Source organism: Gigantopelta aegis, chromosome 3, assembly GCF_016097555.1.
Source record: "Gigantopelta aegis isolate Gae_Host chromosome 3, Gae_host_genome, whole genome shotgun sequence".
Lineage (NCBI taxonomy): Eukaryota > Metazoa > Mollusca > Gastropoda > Neomphalida > Peltospiridae > Gigantopelta > Gigantopelta aegis.
Genome location: NC_054701.1, coordinates 23,597,916 through 23,613,618, shown reverse-complemented (window position 1 = coordinate 23,613,618; position 15,703 = coordinate 23,597,916). Strand labels below are relative to the sequence as shown.

Sequence of the window (15,703 nt, the reverse complement as noted above, 5' to 3'; positions counted from 1 at the left end):
TTTTATTTATGGTTTTATGGGGTCATATATTGAGAGAGGAAACCCGCTGTCGCCACTTCATGGGCTACTCTTTTCGATTAGCTGCAAAGGATCTTTTATATGCACCATCCCACAGGCAGGACAGCACATTACACGGCCTTTGTTACACCAGTTGTGGTGCACTGGATGGAACAATAAATAGCCCAATGGGCCCACCGACGGGGATCGATCCCAAACCGACCGCGCATCAGGCGGACACTTCACCACTGGGCTGCGTTTCGCCCATACGGAACTGACAACACAAACTTCCTGAACTAATGATATTAACTTCTTGCAGTAATTAGTTCCGCTCTAGCGACTCATATTAGTATCATTTCATTAATATTATAGTGAAATGGAAAACGTTGGATGGTGTTTACTGAAAATATAATATCAACTTATATATTATATGTATTGCTGCTATCAGCACTAATCACTATTACCAGACAAGACAAGACAAGACAAGAATTTATTACATTCGGGCAGTTGCACAACGGCATATACATATACATATACATATACATATACATATACATACATGTATACATATACATATACATATACATATACATATACATATACATATACATGTGTACATATACATGTGTACATGCACATGCACATGCACATACACACACACACACACACACACACACACACACACACACACATATATATATATATACACATACACATACACATACACATACACATACACATAAATACACGTACATATACAATTCATAACATTCACGTAACCGATACCATGTCATTATTATTTGCACATGTTTTACGGTTTTGAACAGGGAATTATCTTTTTAGTTCTATTTAAACTGTTTATTAAAGATAGTTTATAACATATACACATATACATAAAAATTGTGTTGTTGAACTCCCATCTGAGTCTAATTTGAAAAGCCAAAATATCCCAGTTTTTATCTAGTAAATAGGTTTATCTAATAAATTATGTTACGTCATGATTTCTTACTTGGCCTATCCATTCCTACAAATTGTATTAGTTTATAATTATTGGCCTATCCATTACTACACATTTTATTAGTTTATAATTATTGGCCTATCCATTCCTATAAATTGTATTAGTTTATATTTATTGGCCTGTCCATTCCTACACATTTTATTAGTTTATAATTATTGGCCTATCCATTCCTACACATTTTATTAGTTTATAATTATTGACCTATCCATTCCTACAAATGATATTGGTTTATAATTGTTGACCTATCTATTCCTACAAATCCTACTGGTTTATAATTATTGACCTATCCATTCCTACAAATTATATTGCTTTATAATTATGGGCCTATCCATTCCTACAAATTCTATTAGTTTATAATTACTGATCTATTCATTCCTACAATTCTATTGGTTTACAATTATTGGCCTATCCCTTCCTACAAAGTCTATTGGTTTATAAGTATTGACCTATTCATTCCTACAATCCTATTGGTTTATAATTATTGGCCTATCCATTCCTACACATTTTATTAGTTTATAATTATTGGCCTATCCATTCCTACACATTTTATTAGTTTATAATTATTGGCCTATCCATTACTACACATTTTATTAGTTTATAAGTATTGGCCTATCCATTCCTATAAATTGTATTAGTTTATAATTATTGGCCTGTCCATTCCTACACATTTTATTAGTTTATAATTATTGGCCTATCCATTCCTACACATTTTATTAGTTTATAATTATTGACCTATCCATTCCTACAAATGATATTGGTTTATAATTATTAGTCTATCTATTCCTACAAATCCTACTGGTTTATAATTATGGGCCTATCCATTCCTACAAATTCTATTTGTTTATAATTACTAACCTATTCGTTCCTACAATTATATTGGTTTACAATTATTGGCCTATCCCTTCCTACAAAGTCTATTGGTTTATAAGTATTGACTTATTCATTCCTACAATCCTACTGGTTTATAATTATTGGCCTATCCATTCCTACAAATTCTATTGGTTTATAAGTATTGACCTATTCATTCCTACAATCCTGTTGGTTTATAATTATTGGCTTATCCATTACTACAAATTATACTGGTTTATAATTATTGGCCTATCCATTCCTACAAATCCTATTGGTTTATAATTACTTATACACAGTTTTATGTTGCTCTATAAAACAAATTCCATACCGGTATATCAATTTACCAATTATTTCGGAGTGCCTCATTTTGAAGTTTTATTTATTTATTTTTGTTTGTTTGTTTTTTCTTTTGTTCTTGTTTTGTTTTGTTGGGTTTTTCTTTTTGCGGGTTGTTGTTGTTAGGTTGGGGGGTTTTTTTTTTGGGGAGGGAGTTTGGGGGGGGGAAGGGAGTTGTTGGTTTTTTGTGTGGGATTTTTTTTTTTGGGGGGGGAGGGGGCATATTTCTGGCGGGTTTAATATTTTTTTAATTGTTGGGGCTTTTAAGGGTTTTTTTTCGAAATAACATTGCGTTGTATTGAAAATTATTATTATATATATATATATATATATATATATATATATATATATATATATATCGTTAAAAAGTGTATGTTTTTCTCTACATGACAGGCTTGTTTCGTGAGAGAGTCGAAAAACGACTACTATATATATATATATATATATTATACGTTTCTGTGTATTTATTATGAAATAAAATATAATACAGATATACAGATATAATGATACAGCAAAAGTACGTATATACGTTATATAAAATAGGTATGTATACGTAGTATTATTGCTAACCAAATAAAATTTCTATTTTTAATATCTATAGCTTTCGAGTTAGCAGACAGTATACTAATTTTTTACGTTTAAACTTGTAGGTGTTTTATCATTTATAAAATTTATTACTACTGTTTTATTTATTTTAGTGTTTATTAAACTCTAATGGACATAATTAACCGTCAAAATTTAAGACACAAATATTTCACAACTGAAATTTAGGCTCAACAGATATAAAATAAACAAAAGTATTTTCTTAAATATTGAATATGATACGTTGAAGACAAATGATCTAAAGCTTCTTACATACATATTCTATGACAAAGTGTTATGTGGGAGTTTTTAAATCCCTATTTAAGGTAATGTTTATTACTTGCTATTATATATTAGAAAGAATTTGATGCTTAGTTTAGATGCTAAACATTATAATTTATGTAAAACATATATGTACATTTATTTAAATTTATGCGTCCTATTAGATTTTTTTTTAATTAAGTAAGTTTTAACAGTAGCTATTCATGAATGACGTTACATGATATAAATTTAAATGAACAATAAACATATAAAACTGAATATTTACAAAAATATTACTATTTCAGCTATTAATTACAAACTAGAAGTGTAATGTTGGTTACAGAAAGCAGGTAATTTGTAACATAATGTAAACTATTTTAATATGTACAGTTTTTTATAATATCAAACGAACACGTTATCTTTTAGAGATAAATTTGGGTTTATACGCTGTTGATGGTAACTAGCCCCGAACATAAAGTTAAATGTCGAAAAGACAGATTCCTCTCAGATAAATGTATATTTGAATAACGATTATCCCATTAATTTCACATAAGCGTAACAAGAGAGAGATACCAGTTCAATAAACCGATGACGTGATAGATGACTAATTATCACTGGAGATGCATTCTACACAGATAAAATAGTCATGCATATATATTGGACACTTGCCTTATAAGCAGCCATTCAGTTTTATAGATGCACTGTTGTCTTCAGGAATGCTCAAAGATATTTGCATTCAACATCTGCACCCAGAGTTGTAATACTTGTATCTTCTTTTCTCTGTGGATTCTTCTGGCGCCAAAGTGACGCCTGCCATTCGATATGCGTGAAACTTTTATTTGTTCGAAAAAGTCACTTTTTCAAATCTTCGTCTTTTTTTATACGTGTGCATTTTTTCATAATGTAAACTTTTTAAAAGTTTTTTTCTTCTTCATTTTTTTTCTGTTAAGATTCTGGAATTTTTTTATTATGAATTAATAAATTAATAAATAAGTTAATAAAATTTCGTTGAAGTCTATTGGGAAATGAATATGACTTCTGCAACGACGACTAGTTGAAGCACAGCTGTCGGCGACGCCACGACACCAATTTTGCCCGCGAAACGTTAAGCTGGTCAGCGAAAGAAATGGTCTGAAAGCTGACGATTTTGACTTTTGCTGGAAGTAATCAGGATTTTCATGTTTTATTGACGATTGCCTGCGATACATCATAATGGACTTTGGTAATCTATGCGTCTGTCCCAAGCTAAGATCGCATAATTTGATTAGTTTCTTTAATTCCACAGGTCTTCGGTTCAGCCCACTGGTATCCTTTTCATATTCCGGTCCATGCTTATTGATCGCATATGTGGCGACTATTAAACAATGCCATGGGAAATGAAGGCAACAAAAACGTGTTAAAATGGAAGCAAAGTTAAATGTTAAAAAACCTTTAGGATGGAATGGATTGTATTTAAATTTAAATTAAATTAAAATACTCTAAAATGTCGCTTAAACCAGCGATTCGTTACTTTGTATGGTCTTAGAACATTATGACTACAGTCTGTTTGCGTCAAAAGGAAACCGATGAATTGAATTGCGTTGTAACTATATATAATGTATAAACTTAAACTTCATGTAAAACATAGGATATCTATTGTTAATACAATACCCACGTGTACTATTATTAACAGGGCTCGAACTTAAGAATTTGTCTCCCTCGGCAATGTTTAAAAGAATTGCAATGGGTGAAACAGTCCTCCGACGGCAATTTTGAGCCTGCCTATGGCAACTTTTTTTAAAGTGACATTTGCAGCAAATAAACCTGACTGAAAGGCTATTTTGTTATATGTAGACATCTTTTAAATGCGCAAATATTAAATATTGGCAGATAATGTACACCAGGTGTATACATTTCGCCATTGTTGAGGAGCTCTCTACCTACGGCAATTTATATATCAACGACGGCAATTGCCGTCGGTGCCGCCGTTAGGTTCGAGCCCTGATTAAGTTTTAAACCCATAATGACTCAAATAATATATATATTTTAAAATTCAGTGTAAATAAAAATGTTTCTTTACAAATTGCCACCGGTCTCGGTGGCGTCGTGGCAGGCCATCGGTCTACAGGCTGGTAGGTACTGGGTTCGGATCCCAGTCGAGGCATGGGATTTTTAATCCAGATACCGACTCCAACCCTGAGTGAGTGCTCCGCAAGGCTCAATGGGTAGGTGTAAACCACTTGCACCGACCAGTGATCCATAACTGGTTCAACAAAGGCCATGGTTTGTGCTATCCTGCCTGTGGGAAGCGCAAATAAAAGATCCCTCGCTGCCTGTCGTAAAAAGAGTAGCCTATGTGGCGACAGCGGGTTTCCTCTAAAAACAGTGTCAAAATGACCATATGTTTGACGTCCAATAGCCGATGATAAGATAAAAAATCAATGTGCTCTAGTGGCGTCGTTAAATAAAACAAACTTTACTTTACAAATTGCCATCAAATTGCATAGGTTATACAATGTATGTTCTTTTTTGATACAGTTATGCAGGCAACTGATGGAACATCTACGGTAAAGAACGCGCAGTTCTACCTTTAGTCTCCGTGGACTGCATATCGATTATTTCAAAAACAATGCACGTCAAGCTACATATATTGGATATTCTTGCATTTTGTCTTCACAGTTTATTAAAAAGTGAAATTTAATCTCTATAATTTGATGGTATTTTGTTGTTTTTTTTAAACTTTTTTTTATTTACATAGAATTTGTGGGAGGGGTGTTTGGTAAAAACAAAATGTTTACGAGAATTGGTATGGGTTTCAACCTTAGTGATATGCTTCTATATGCGTTTTAGCATTACTTAATATATAGTTATATGTCAATTCACTGGTTCCCTTTTTTACGCAAACAGACTATTATTGAAAATTCTAAATATTTTTTGCTCCAATACCCAATAAATAACAGGCGAGGTATTCGAGTTAATGTTCAAGCACGCTGTTCTCGATATCTAACTAGGCTGTTTGAAATATCTACACAAATGTGATAAAAGTTTAATATTCAAATTTCGCTTTCAATATATTAGCGTTGGGAATATTTCTTTTAATAATATATAGTATTAATGATAGATGTATAACTTTTCAATATATCAATGTTAGAAATATCGATTTTCAATATACCAATGTTACAAATGTTGCTTTTAATGTATTAATGTTATAAACGTTGCTTTTTAACATGTCAGTGTTACAAATGTCGGTTTTCAATACATCAGTGTTACAACTGACGCTTTCCAAATGTTACAAATGTCGTTTTAAAAAATATCTGTTCAGCATTTTGCTATTAATATATTAATTTTACAAACGTTGCTTTTTCAATAAATCAGTGTTACAAATGTCAGTTTCAATGCATCAGTGTTACAAATGTCACGTTTCCGAATGTTTCAAATGTCTTTTTAATTATAGCTGTGTTAAAAATGTCGCTTTCATTGTATCAGCGTTACAAATGTCGTTTTTTTTTAATACATCATGTGTTCCAAATGTCGTTTTTTAAATACATCATGTGTTACAAATGTCGTTTTTTACTATATCACTTTAACAAATATCGCTTTTTATTATATCAGTGTTATAAACGTCACCCTTCTACTCTCTTCATCAGCATTACATGCTAGAGTCTTGTTAAACACGGTGCACTTATTTATTCCAATTTCGTGGTCACTTTCTCTATTCCCAGCTGGGTTTTCCAAATTAGAACTAATTAACGAAAACCACGTGAATGGCCGAAAGTGGAGAAATCCTTATTGAACAGTCTTATGATGTTATTCGTAACGTGATTAATACAGGAAGCGCGGTCGTCTAAACTCATTAATCTACAAACACCAAATTCTGCGTATGGTGGCGTGGTCACAGACTCATTTGAACCGTCTCATCTTTAAACGTGGATTTAGGCAATTTCCTCTTTCACTTAATTGAAGCGTTTTAATCTGGATACTTTTACTACTGTGTTGTCGATGGGAATGCCCCAAATGAAAGTTGAAGTCCAAGAATTTTTCAAGCTGTAAATTTTAGTCACAGCTAGAAATGGTAATACAAAAATGGTCAAACGTATTAAAGCTATATGGAAACAACTAGAGGGTTATTTATTTTTAGAAATGACGATGAAGAATGACATTAATTTTATAATAAATATGTAACTAAAACTCATAGATGTTTCCATTGTATATACAGTAATAATATTAAACGTTATTAAATAAAACATTTTATATACAATAATATATATTATTATATATGATGAACCTTCCCATTTTATATTTACAATAATATTTAAAATATTTTCATTCTTGTAAGAAACAATGGAACATGGAATTCCCAGACAGTTTGTATTACTGTAGCTTTCCTTGCATCTTGACATTTAAAAATATATATAATTTTTACATGAGACGAGAAAAGAAGAAACCTTTTACCGTTTTTCACAAGCAATCCAGACACAAATATATTATTTATGATTTCCCTGACTTATTAAGTTTTTCTTTTGCCTAATCGATTCTTCATTTGGTTTTACTGTTGGAAAGATGTATAGGCCTACGTGTTGAATATATATTCGTAACAGTATAAAATGTCGTGACTGGTAGAACAGAAATTCGTGATTGGGGTGAAATAATCGTGAATGGTTGATAGACATTCATGACTGGTGTTATCTTTAATTCCTCTCTTGAGCAGAATAATGTGTTAGTTAAGCTCATGCGGAGAGGTCCTTAGAATGTATATTATATAAAAGGCTACACCAAAACGACAGTTGCAAAAATAAATAAATAATAAAAATAAAAAACAAACCCGAACAACAACAAAATAACATAACTCTCTAAATGAATAGTTCTGTAGATTTGGTATATAATGTACAGTGGAACATGGGATGACATTTTTGTGGGTCTGAAGGAATTTGAGTTGATAGTTAAAGGCTACTTGGTTTCCTAATATTCACTATATGTAGTGTAAAATAATAATACAAAATAGTGAAAACAATTACAAACACGGCATTAAGTATTTAAGACACCTCAACCAAATAATAACCCATCAACAATCAAACAATACAAAATACAAGTAAAATCTGCCCTGAAAAAAAACAATTACTCTTAAAAATACTCAATCCCCTACTTTGGGGAATGCAACAACCAGTCGAAGCCCCCAACACTATCCTACCACACTCCGCCTCATACGCATATTCATGTAGTCATGAACCACAGTTAAAATTGGGAAGAAATTAAACAAATTCTTGTCAAGAAAAGTAAAGATTGGCCATAATAAGTACGCTATTTGTTACGGTAGCTGTACACACAGTTTAACAGACGGCGGAATCTTAAGTCGACTTTCGGAGAAAGACTCTCCGTCCCCAGAAAGCTGATTACAGCCTTTAATTCCATCTCCTGTGATTATAACCGAGCTATTCCAGCAGACCGATTGCTTCTGGAACAAGTACGGCTAATAAAAATTGACAAAACTGATCGAGTGCTTAAGCGTCGGGGATTGCCGCCGAAGATACAATTGCATTAGAGGACTGGAACTACAAAAAATCGAGGGATCCCGATGTTCCCGAAGATCGATACAAGACGCGCTGGCTTGCTTTATGACGCCAAGAGGCACAGACAATTAAAGGATATTTGGTACCAAAGGGTGAACAGGGCAGCGGGATAATTCGCTTCAACCGTCGAGGCAAATGGCTAGGTCTTGTTTGTCGGGACGAGACATGCTGGCGAAATGGATGGTTTGGGCAAGACGCCGGCTATTAAAACGAACGTCCTCAAACTTGGCGTCCGTGCAAAACAAATTGGCCGAGTCAATCGAGTGATTCATAACGATTGATGCCTGTTGAATTCTGAAGACACGAGTTTCATTAGTTTCGTGTAATTTACTCCGATCGCGTTCGACTGGCCGTGCTTTTATCAGCACGCCGCACTCATTTAGCTCCTCACGAACGGGGGCTAGTTTGCGCGAACGATCACAATCAGTTGATGTTTTTTCATTTGATTTGGCGTATGCATTTTCATTTCCCGCCAAACGTTTATTTGCGCGCCAGAATGAAGTCGTCTGCTCGGTTCGCAAGATACGTGGCTAATTTGTCGACTGTGATGTCGTTATGGCGTCTTTTGATATTTCTGCTTAACGATCCACTACAACGAAAGTGAGCAACTGGTGACGAGATTGTGTTGTGATGCCACGAGTATGAGTCCATTAATTGCCTGCACGTATCCCATTTCTCATATCTGTAGAAAGTATACAGTATCAAAGGCATCGGATGATGACAGCGACTAGGGGGTAGCTATATATATTAATTGGGGGGGGGGGGGGGGTACCTGTGGGATCCAATGCATTATCTTCACAGTTGGTGTTGTTAAACAAAATAAACTGAATTTTACCATGTTATGTTAGGTATTTAAGGTAGCACTAAACCAAATAAATTCAGGCTGGGTCAAAGTTCGAGGTGCACCGAACTTTTGACAGAGAAGACAACACCAAGTCCTGTGATTGGTTAGAAATGTGAGTGTGTTGGTTGTAAAAAAATATGAGTTTCATCTGGGCTAAAATGGTATGCAATTTTATTTCATCTAGTACCACTGTGTCAAGTAGCCTTGTGCTTGAAACATGTATGGTTACCTGTGAAAAAAACCTACTAAACTTTTGTGCGAAACTAGGGGTGTTGTAAAAACGTCTGGTTATACCGAAAACGGGCCATGGAAGGTACCATTTTCTGCAGTTAATACTTTGAGGTAGGGGTTGTAGTACTGATATTTATGGGTCACCTATGGGATTTTATTTGGTATAGTACTACCTTAATAGCCGTAGTTCAAAATGTGATGGGCTGTTGATTAACAGCCGTCCCTATCTATTTCTGTCTTTTTCCAAGCCCAACATCCCAGAAAACCATGTCAACTAAGCCCGGTATAGGTATGGGACATCCATGGCGTGTTTCCGTTCGTTCATTCGTTCATTCATTTCATTCATTTCATTCATTCATTCGTTCATTCATTCATTTCAACTTACTTTTGTGCTTATATCCAATTACGGTTCAAGCATGCTGCCCTGAACACACACCTCAGATATCTGGGCTGCCTGTCTAGAACAGTGGGTTAGTGGTTAGCGAGAAAGAAGTCGGTTTAGTGGTCTCAAGATGAATTCACACTTTGATTTGCCAACCTCAAGCGGAACTGAAATCTATCTTCGTATTAAGTAAAGGAAAAAGCGTGAACTGTGTTCAAACTACACTGAGTTCATTGACAATTGAGGATTAGGATTGAACAGAAGCAGGACTGGGTGAGTAAACTCGCTCTGGGTGGAAGTCGGTACCGTGCTGCGAACCCAGTACCTACCATCCTTATGTCCGATGGCTTAACTACGACATCACCGAGGCCGGTCCTAAGTAAGTCCGGAAAAAGAGAGAGAGAGAGAGAGAGAGAGAGAGAGAGAGAGAGAGAGAGAGAGAGAGAGAGAGAGAGAGAGAGAGAGAGAGAGACACACACAGACAGACAGACAGACAGACAGACAGGGAGAGAGAGGGAGGAGGGATGGAAAGAGAGAGAGAGAGAGAGAGAGAGAGAGAGAGAGAGAGAGAGAGAGAGAGAGAATCACTACGTTTACTCGCACGATGGTGAATGGGTTGTAAATACTTCTTGGCCTATATTGTGTTACTGTATCTGGACATACTTATGTATTTATTCCCCCGCTGTACTCCTACAAATTTGTGTTATTTGTTTGTACAGGTTGGCATACCACTCTGACGAACGCGTTTCCCCATGTTAAATTGTCAGTGAAGTCGACTCATATGGTTCAGATTGGCGTGACCTTGTAACGTACTATGTTGGTATCCAGACAGTTGTAGAAACGAGAAGCAGAGGTTAAATTTTACTTTTTTGTTTGGAAGAAAACCCTCTCGTCAGTTTTTAAAAATTACATTGTATGGTCATGGTTGTATGATGTTAAAATGTACGGTAATTTAAATTACGAAATACTTTAATATGAATTTATAACTTTTTCTCAGCGCTTATTAGTATGCAATAATGTTTTATCGGGGTTAAAGAAACCAAAAGCTATATTATAATATAAAGAGTGTCACATCTTGGCAAGCCAGTTGCATCTTTTTAATGACAATCATATTGGCTATATTATTAGATTTTAATATAATGTTTAGGTTTTGTTATGTTCTTGGGTGTTTTTTTATATTATTATTATTAAATTTTTTGCTGATGTTGATGTTAGGGAAGTCTAGCTGAGTCGGTAGAGTAGTCGCATGAAGTCGTAAGATCGAATCACCTCAATGGACTTTTTCCTCTGATTGGGCTGTTTTCTGCCCCAACCTGTGCTCCACGCCTGATATATCAAAGTCTGTGTTGATAATGGCAAAAAGTAACGCGTTTTCTCTGAGACAATGTGACACAAATTACCAAATATTTGACATCCAATAGCCAATGATTAATAAATCAATGTGCTCTAGTGGTGTTGTTAAGTCAAACTTGAAAAAACCCTGGTTTTTCTCTTTTCTTGTCCGCTCTTGTTACTTTATCGGTAGGAATATCATATGTGGTGGTAACAAAACTCTCTCTCTCTCTCTCTCTCTCTCTCTCTCTCTCTCTCTCTCTCTCTCTCTCTCTCTCTCTCTCTCTCTGTCTCACAGTTTTTTTATATTTTAAACTTTCTCTTCTTCCTTTTATAACACATGGGTACACATCAAGTCAGAACAATGCAATATTAATTTCTTATTCGACAACATGTATGTATTTATTAAACTGTATTTTTTTGCCGACGTAGGTTGTTTTCATATCTGTCAGTTGACACAGTTACACCAGATTTTGTTACATTTTATCCCCAATCTAGGTCAGTTCCACAAGTGGCGGAAGGAAACAATATGGCGCTGTGCTTTGTAGACAAGCGCACTGTCACAAAGAGGCTGCCACGACCATGTCAGGGCAGTGGAGGTAGCAGGAAGGCGCCACTTGGGAATGGGGTCCACGTGGCCGATGAAACACACGTAGAGTGCGAACTCTAACACGCCTTGGAATAATAGCTGAAGCCAAAGGGGCGCAATTCTTTGAAGCCGGGTCGCACGAACATGCGGAAGCGGAAATGTGTAACTCTCTAACAAAGAGGATATGTGGTGATATCATTTGTCGTGCCCGTCGGTGCATGTCATTGACTGTAACGTAACGGTTAATTGTTATTGCTACTTCCTACTTGGGGAGAATACAATATGTTTAAAGTTGTTTGAAAGGAAAAGAAATCTTTGTTAAATTACACCTCAGTGTATTGTTTAATAAGATCATATTATATGTCCATATATAGTCATATTCGAAAGTGAATGAAATGCGAAGCTACTTTTGTTATTAGTTACCGACAAAGGTTTTTTAATATATGCACTTTTAGACACGCGTTCACTTAGACACAAAATAATGTACTTTATTCATTCTAAACTAAATGCTAGACTTTCATCAAATTTGTTTTCAAAATGGGGTGGGGAGTAAAATGTTTTACTTTTCATTTTCACGACACTGGAGATATCGTACATCGAGCAATTTTTATTTATTTATTTATATTTCATAATTTTGCCAATAAGGAAAAAAACAATGGCGGACCTCTATACTCGGGGTGGACACGAAAGAAAATTTTAAATTTACTTTATAATGGCCTTAATTAAGTTAATAGTATTCCATTGCTCTACGAGAAAGTGTTATTTCATCATTTGTTATACTTGTTCTTATATAAAATACTTTAACTGTGCGTGTTCTTATTACGTGTATCACACATGTACATACATACATGTGTAATATTTCGACAGATGTTGACCATAACGTAACGTCCGTTTACTCATATCCGCCTTGACTTGGGAACTGGCGTGAACGTGGAACCGGTACATATGTTTTATATTCAATAAACATTACATAAAAATGTTTCTTGTCAAATATAGAATTTGTAACTTCTAATGCTTTGTGGATGGCCTTGTTTTCATCCAAGAAAAAAATATAGAGAGCAAAACCTTTAAAGATGGTGATTGACTTTGGTGGCGTGTTTATTTCCAAGCGAGTCCTAAGTACGTTGACTTATGCACGCAGCACGGATGTTTTTGTTTTATTTTTCATTTTTATTTGTTTTGTTAGATGGTAATACAACTAGCTTAGAGCGTAATAAAATATATATCTTTTTCGTCTCACAAATTTGATCTCATGCCTTTGTTAAGACCTGGACCAATGGCTCCTATTCTACCGCAATTCTTAGACTATCACGATAACTGCTTGGTCACTGAGACATTTGTATGGATAGATGGATGGATGTCTGGGTGAATGGATGGGTGGATGGATGGATGGGTGGATGTATACTTGGTAGTGTTAGCATATGGTGCTGTGGGTCTTACTGTTGTTTGTAGGCCCGTAGGAATCGGGGGAAGTGGGCTTGTCTCCCCCCCCCCCCCCCCCCCCCCATATAAACACACACACGAGGACAAACATGGACGGGTTTGATTGTTTTATTATAAACATCGGGCGGCATGTATTACCCCACTAGAGACTGTGCCCCTCCACCAAGATTGTGCCCCCCCACACACACACACATCAGATAGTGTTGAAAATGGGCAGAACTTTGAAAATAACAATTAGTAAAACAGTTAATAGAATTAAAAAATAATAATAATAAAATGTTACAAACCAAAAATAAATAGAATTGACTGCTCGGTCGAATATTTATATAATCTGGAGCATTTTAGAAGGACAGTCCAAAAATAAATAAGAGAAAGAAGAGAGAATCGGACTATTTAATAATATTTTTAAAAAGTAATTTCGACATAGTCAGTCGGAGAAATGACGTGGAGGCAAGGAATCTTGCTAAAAAAGAATCCATATGATATTTATATGCACACACCGTAATCTTTAAAGTTAAAGTTTGTTTTGTTTAACGACACCACTGGAGCACATTGATTAATTAATCATCAGCTATTGGATGTCAAACATGTGGTAATTCTGACTTGTAGTTATTAGAGGAAACCCGCTAAATTTTTTCTAATGCAGCAAGGGATCTTTTATATGCACTTTCAGGAAAGCACATACCAGAGCCTTTGACCAGTTGTAGTGCACGAAAACGAGAAAACCCCAGTCAGTTGTCAGATGATAATTTTAGCTTAAACAAATACATGAATAAATAAATAAATAAATAATTCATGTAATAAGTATAATTATAATAATTATTATAATAAATGGAAGTATTAAAACAAATTTAAATCTATCCTCTACATAGACTATTCCTTCCTTTTAGCAATAGTCGCCATTTTGTATTATCACAGACAGCACAATTCATACACAGCCTTTAATATATCATCGATGGAGTAATGTTGGAATGGGAAATAATTGGCCCACCAAGGAGAATTATCTTTACAACCCATTACACTCCAGGCAAACAATTCAGCACATCTCGTCGTCTATCATGGATGACATCCCAATCAGATTTATCTTTAATTTGACGTATCAGTTGATCTGAAACTGTGAGAAGCAAGTCTGACTCCAGATATAGGTTAAAGACGTTTTATCTTGAAGAGTAATAAACATTAGATCTCAGAGCTGTTCTAAATATCACTGCATGGAGTTGGGAAATATATTTTTAATATCAATCATCCATAAGATAAAACCACATATAAAATATAAATATATCTAAATATAGCGTGTAGCAAAACTTCAAAAATGATACAGATAATTGGGCAAAATGTGCTAACCGGAGACCTTTTTACCATGTATTTCCACCATTCTACCCTCAAAATTAGTTGCAATCCATATAAACATGCGTAGTGATTCGTTTGCAACCCTATGTAGCTGTTTGGTAGTAATGCTAATATGATTTAAAAAGTTTTTCCAGATTCGGGCATTTTCGTTTAATTCGGGCAAAACCCAGCCTGTCCACCAACCCAACCCCTCTACAAAAATGGGAGCCTATACGCCTGTGGGTGGGCAAATTGTGCTATTTCTCGTTCCAGCCAGTGCTCCACTACTGATGTAACAAAGGCCATGGTATGTACTATCCTGGCTGTATCATGCTGTATATAAAAGATCACTTGCTGCTAATCGGAAAGAGTTGTCCATTGCGTGGCAGCAGCAGGTTTCTTCACTCATCATTTGTGTGGTCCTTAACCATATGTTTGACGCCATATACATCCTTCATTACCAAGTCCCCAACATTTATAAATAAAATAGTAAAATGAATCATGATCTCGACAAAAGATTCAACAGTTTCACCAATCATAAAATAATAGCTGAGTTATCTCCCATATCCATCTACTACGCCCATACCCCTCATTATTCCAACCAGGACTCCTACCTGCACGCCTGCCCACCCCCTGACGCCATATAACCGTAAATAAAATGTGTTGAGTGCGTCATTAAAAACAACAACATTTCCTTGCCTGCCCACCACATGAGTGAATTCTTGAAAGGCCCTTATTTGGTTATTCGTGTTATGAGATAAGATTATGGATATCTGGAAACACTTGTCAACACCACGCCTATATGTGGAATCTATCAGTTGTGACAAATATCGCCAAGTGATACTACAAAATAAACATATCAAGATTTTCACATACGTGTTTATTTAACAAGCAGATAGTCTAAGTGCATCTGTAATGATAAATTGCACTGATAGGTTCGTACAAATAAAAGTGCGATTATATA

General features: G+C 35.1%; 1 long non-coding RNA gene across 1 annotated transcript in view; it reads left to right on the top strand.

Moving 5' to 3' along the window:
- The window catches only part of LOC121367723, a 52,877-nt gene extending 39,684 nt beyond the window's left edge, over positions 1-13,193 (top strand). Inside the window, exons 2-3 of the long non-coding RNA XR_005957424.1 lie at positions 10,766-10,899; positions 11,877-13,193. This is a non-coding gene — a long non-coding RNA (uncharacterized LOC121367723). The remainder of the gene's footprint in view (positions 1-10,765; positions 10,900-11,876) is intronic.
- Positions 13,194-15,703: the final 2,510 nt, after the last annotated feature.